General features: G+C 32.6%; 1 protein-coding gene across 1 annotated transcript in view; it reads right to left on the minus strand.

Moving 5' to 3' along the window:
* LOC118183967 (monocarboxylate transporter 9-like) overlaps nt 1–3,172 on the minus strand; it is a 169,252-nt gene extending 166,080 nt beyond the window's left edge. The window contains exon 1 of the mRNA XM_085812616.1: nt 2,997–3,172. The gene's annotated coding sequence lies outside the window, so the exon portion shown is untranslated. The remainder of the gene's footprint in view (nt 1–2,996) is intronic.
* Nucleotides 3,173–6,000: the final 2,828 nt, after the last annotated feature.

Here is a 6,000-nt window from a genome sequence, read left to right on the forward strand (position 1 = left end):
ACGATCATTTATTGCTCATTTAGTGCTTATTACAACTTCTTAAATTTTGTGATAAAACGCTTTACTCCATTTTGCTACTGTCTTAAAAATGGTATATGATATTATGAAAACTTTTAATATTGTTGATCCTATAAAATACATAGTTATTAACTTTCAAATACTGTGGTTAAAGTGCAGAATCTCCCGCTTATTTGTTTGGCGCTTTTTACAAGAGTAAAAACAATAGGATTTTTGTCTATTTTCTTTGACTTTTTAAGTGAAAATAAGTCGATGTGTACATGAATAAAGTCAAGGGAGTGCACATTGCCATTTTTGTGCAATTTTAGAATTTTTTTCAAGTGAAAATAGGTCGATGTGCACATGGATACCGAGTATGTGCAATTCTTAAAACGCGCCAAGGTGTGGGTGATTTTGCACTTCCCCCTTTTTCCTCGTTTTACTTGAAGTCCTGTTTTAGATATTTTTGCATGTTTACATGGTCTATTTTTTTGCATGTTTACAGAATTAATTCAAATTTGCAACCATCTTATATTTCGCTATGATGAGTTAGCGATTTTCTAAAACTCGCGAAAACAACCGATTTGGCGACTTGGCAATTTTTTAAAAATGCGCCAAACTGGACCGTATTATCCAGTTTTACCAAAACGTATATACGACAACGCTAATTTTAAGAATCTTTTAAAAGCGTGTTCTCTAAAATTTAAATGGAATTTTATTTATAAGTGACTCTGACTCGTTCCATTTATTTAAAACTATTCTTTTCTATACAGTTTCTTATAAATTTAAATGCCAAGATTAAAAATGCGCTACCAAACAACTTTTTTTAACCATACATGTGCTTAAATTTCAAAGGTAATTTTTTCAGCTAAATAATCTTTTTAAAATTTGCATTTAAAAAAAATACCAGTAGTTAATACTGTGCCAAAATTTCACTATTTTGAGGTTTAAGATAACGGTATCTTAATATGTTATATTTAAACTGAAAATTTTATTACTCTTGAGAAAAATAAATTTGACAAATAATAAAAATATTTTATAGCAAAGCAGAAAAATACATATACACATATATATAGAGAGAAATATAGATAGGTGCTACTTCTGAGTGGCAATTCTTTCGTCTATTTGCCATGCTTCGAGCTCGGTCAAACTACCAGGGTTCAGTTATCGTAACCACTCGACTACTCATAGATTAGCTACCCCTTCTACAAACAATAACACAAATGAAAATGCCCTTTCGAAATTCGAATTTTAATTTTTATCTTAATAGATTTTTTTTTTTTAAAATTCCTGAATTTAATTTTTTCTCTGAATTTTAGAATTTCTTAAAATACATTAGACATCAATAAGGATTGCAGAATGTAGAGTAAATTTCCGTAAAAATAAAATACATTATTTATAATATAAAAAAAAATTATTACAGTCAGGTACAATACCCTTTCTAATAAAAAGTAAAAGAAAATTCCATGCCGACAATTATGCATCCTGTAATAGAAAAATTCATAACTACAGGCATTGGTTAATACAGTGAGAGTCTAAAGACGCCAGTTCCTTAAGTTTCTGTATTGTCTTCAATTCGAAAATTGCACTATTTTCAGGATTCTGTTTATTGTATCCCAATTATTATTAGCTGATATTAATATCCGGTAATGTGTTTGGGAAATCCTCTAAAAAATACAATTCCATTAAGCATCCACAGGTTTCAGATCATTTACCACACCAGTTACAAAGTTCTCAAATATCAGTTAAAAGTTGAGTAGCACTTGTTGAAAGGAACACAAACGGGAATCGTACGATATTTGAATCTTCAGAAAACAATTATTTGAAAGGAATGCTAGCTGAAGTTGAAAAACCAAAGCACAATTTTTTATCAATCATTATTTTACCATTTTGCATTCAGTGATTGATTTCAAAATTATTTTCAGAAGAAAATAACGTAATAAACTGAACTTTCGAATTCATGCATCGTTCGTGAATCTTCCAGAAAGCCAAACATTTAAGGCAACATTTTTAACCACGCTGTACGAATTCTCAATATATTCATAGAAACAAAGTTCTACATTTTTAATTAAAACTAGCATTTTTCTTATTATAATGATGGCATCAGTTCCATTATAATATTTTTTTATATTATAGCCAGTAATGTAAGATAATTTATCCTTATCATTTACAAAAATAAAAATAATATTGTTAACATAACATTATATTCAGATAAAAACATATATTTTTAATTTCTAAATCTCTTTAGAATTTTAACCGATGTAATTCTTGTACTGGGTTTAGAATTCTTCTTCTTAAAATAAATAATTCTTTGTAGTAACAAAAGAATTTACAATAATTGTCTATCTCTCTCGCAGACGAAAAAATACTCTCGTTGACAGCTAAATTTTGAGTTTTGCGTGCATTTCAACTTAACTAAGCGAATTAAAATTCGATTTAATATTAGTTTCTCAATCTAATCAAATTTGGGTTACGAAAATTTTAAAAGGAAGACTAAATATTGTAAGAAGAGCTTTGAAACCACGAAATGCGTTATATATTAAGTAACTTATAAACAAAACAATGCATTTTAACATGCAATAAGATGCAATAATGTGAACAACAGCATTATACAACGCTTCAGCCTCAGCCATTGAAATCGCTATTGTATCAGAGGAAGAAAATTCTTCGGCTTAGAGCTATCAAGGCTTCAAAAGGTGGTATTGGGAGTATTTACAACATTTCTCTAAGTAAAAATTAAATATAAATTAATTCAGAATCAATTATACGAAGCATTCTGTCAATAAACAAGTGTATTTTAGAAATTTCCAATTTTATCGTTTGATGAAATGAATATTCAGTAATTCTATTATAATGAAATATTTCTTATAATATTTTAAATAAAAGGTAACGTATACATTATGATAAGTATTTTATAATAAAGTAAACAATGCATAGTTTCTCTGTAATTTAAATATAATTTATTTTGGAATGTTATTTCTAACTGACAACTCACTTACCTCTAAAAATAAGTCGTATATTCCACCTAAATGAAGATTTCAGTTTCAGAAGCACAAGTTTAAAGCTAATTCAGCTGAAAAATTCGAAGAGACACCACCGCATTAATACGGCATTCGAAATGCACTGCAGATCCAAATACTAAACCGGCATCTGTCTTTCTCGTGGAAACGAAAGCGGCACATGACGTCACGTTGCCAGGGCAACCATATGCTTTGTTCCTGCCTGGGCTGCCGGCAAATCGTTTGCTTGAAACAGCCTTTCAAATTCTCATCTTTGAAGAAAGCATATGTGGAAAAAAAAAAAAAAAAAAAAAAAGGACGATCTGTAAACATTTGAATTCATTTTAGTGCACCCATTTCTGTTTATAACCAGTTCTTACACACACCTTGCTCTTTCTTCCTCTTATACTTTCTTTTTTTCTTTTTCTTCTCTCCTTTTTTTTTTTTTTTTTTTTTTGATAGGAGGAAACAGGGAGGGAAGAAGCTTTCTTTTCACAAGATTTGTTATTGATCTAACTTGCTTCACAAAGCGATATCTTAAAAAATATCCATTTGAATTTAATTTATAAGTTCTGCACAAATGACTTTGTTCAAATATTTTTCACATAAGTATACTTTTAATTTCCTTTCGTTTATCTGTAAAAACAATGATACGAAAAAACGTAATACTAGTTTACAACTTTTTGAAATTTTTAATGTCAAAAAGTTTATCAGTGTATCAGTGTCTGAGTGGTAAGACTTCGGAATGCAGGTAGTTTTACCCCAGAGTTAATTTGTTGACGAATAATTTAGCAACATAAATTCTTTTGTGATTTTTCCCAAGCTCAGTGTAAACATGCCAGCATACTCTTAAAAATTATATCTAAAGATTACTTATTTTAAATCTTACTTCCCCCAAATCAGATAACTTTATGAATCTAGTTATAAACTATTTACCTACTTAAAATACTTTTAAAAGGAACATTTTCAGTAAAAATCAATTTTAAAAGCTTAAAATTAAACAAAAATATTGGGTTGGTCGATCCTTTCTGGCGTATTTAGCACAGAAGGGGCATTAATTTCGTTTTGGCATTTTGCGTCGATTCACTTTTCAAACTGTTGTCATTAAGTATTACAGCACTGTAATGAAATTAAATAATGAAGAGTCCACATAAATGTGTGTATATTTCTCGCATTGTGATAAAAAAGCTGTACTTAAAGCCATCAAATTTTGAATAACGTAATCCTCCAGCGACTATGACCACTTTGAAACCCTCATTTGTAATTTGGAATTTGCTTTATTAGTTTCATATTTTTAAAACTTTAACGAATTTTTGATTAACAAACTATAAACGATTTCATAGGGAGCAATGGAAAAACTATACCGGGATAAAAAAAAATTTAAAAAAAGGAACTTTTTTTATCTTGAGATCGCGAGACTGTGTGTCGGAAATTCTAAAGCCATGCTTATTTACACTCATGTCCATAAATTAAGGATAATTCGGAGTCACGCGAAAATCGAACTCTAAAATAAATATATCACCTGTAAAATCACTACACACATCTTCAAGAATCATATGCAAATTTCAGGAAGTAACCAGATGACATCGATGGTACGTCACAATGACGAGAGTGTAAGAGAGTGATATATAAGGAATACAGGCAAAGAAGTAAAATTGTTCGCAGGCGCTTTATAAGCATTTCAGTGCAATAACCGAATAGTTATGACACAAAGGACGCATTTAGATTATTTTTTACGTGGTAGAATTATCGGCCGTCTGAAATGTGGACGTACTGAACTGGAAGTATCAGACGAACTTGGAATTGCCCAGAGTGTCATCTCCAGGCTTTGGCAACGATTCCAAGATGATGGTAATGTGAGTAGACGTTACAGCATATGTCGACTCAGAGTTACAGCGCCGAATGAGGACCGGTATTTGGCAGTTACTGCAAAAAGGAACAGGCGGAGCACAGCCTCAGACCTGTCTCGTCAGCTCTCTTCAGCCACTGGTACGACAATTTCAAGGCAGACCGTGTATAGACGCTTAAGGCAGATTGGTCTATATGCTCGTAGACCTGTCAGATGCGTTCCACTTACTGCAAATCACAGCCGCCTGCGGTTAGCCTGGAGTAGAGAGCATGCATTGTGGACACCGCAACAGTGGGCTTGTGTGATGTTTTCCGACGAGTCCAGGTTTAGCTTGCAGTCTGATTCTCGCCGGACTTTTATATTGAGAGCTCCAGGGAACCGTTACCACCAAGAAAACATCAATGAGCGACACCGTTACGGTGGTGCAGGAGTGCTCGTCTGGGGTGTAATTATTCTGGGTTCCAGAACTGACCTGCATGTTCAAATTGGAACCATGACAAGCCAAATCTATCGGGACGTCATTCTGGAACAACATGTACGTTTGTTTCGGGGCGCCGTGGGCGCACAATTTGTGTTTATGGATGAAAACGGCCGTCCTCACCGTGCAAACATCGTAAGCGAATGCCTTCAATCGGAGGATATCACCCGTATGGACTGGCCAGCATTCTCACCGGACTTGAATCCAGTAGAGCACGTGTGGGTCACGCTTGGCCGACCAGTTGCAGCCCGTCAAGCTCCTCCTACATGTCTACCGGAACTTCGGAGAGCATTACGTTTTGAGTGGTGTAATATCCCCCAAGATCAGATCGATAATTTGATACTCAGCATGCCTAGGCGTTGTATGGACTGTATTGCATCGTTTGGGAGACATACAATATATTAACAATCATACCAAAAATTTAATATTGGTTTTTTGTAAATAGATTTTTTTTGTAATTTGCTCCAGGGAGAAAAAATCGCTAATAGTTTTAATAATATCAAACATATAGCATCTTTTTTTGCTCTTTACCTTTTGTTTAATAAATAAGCTTTACAAATAAGTCAAATTTGTTTTGCTTCTAACTCTTCCTTTGCCTGATTTTGCATTATCCTTAATTTATGGACATATGTGTATTTTAAAATTAATTTGCGATACTGTTGTTGAACTGAATATTA

The sequence above is a fragment of the Stegodyphus dumicola genome, chromosome 3 (assembly GCF_044657685.1).
Source record: "Stegodyphus dumicola isolate Sdum_Otavi_A_Nest chromosome 3, ASM4465768v1".
Lineage (NCBI taxonomy): Eukaryota > Metazoa > Arthropoda > Arachnida > Araneae > Eresidae > Stegodyphus > Stegodyphus dumicola.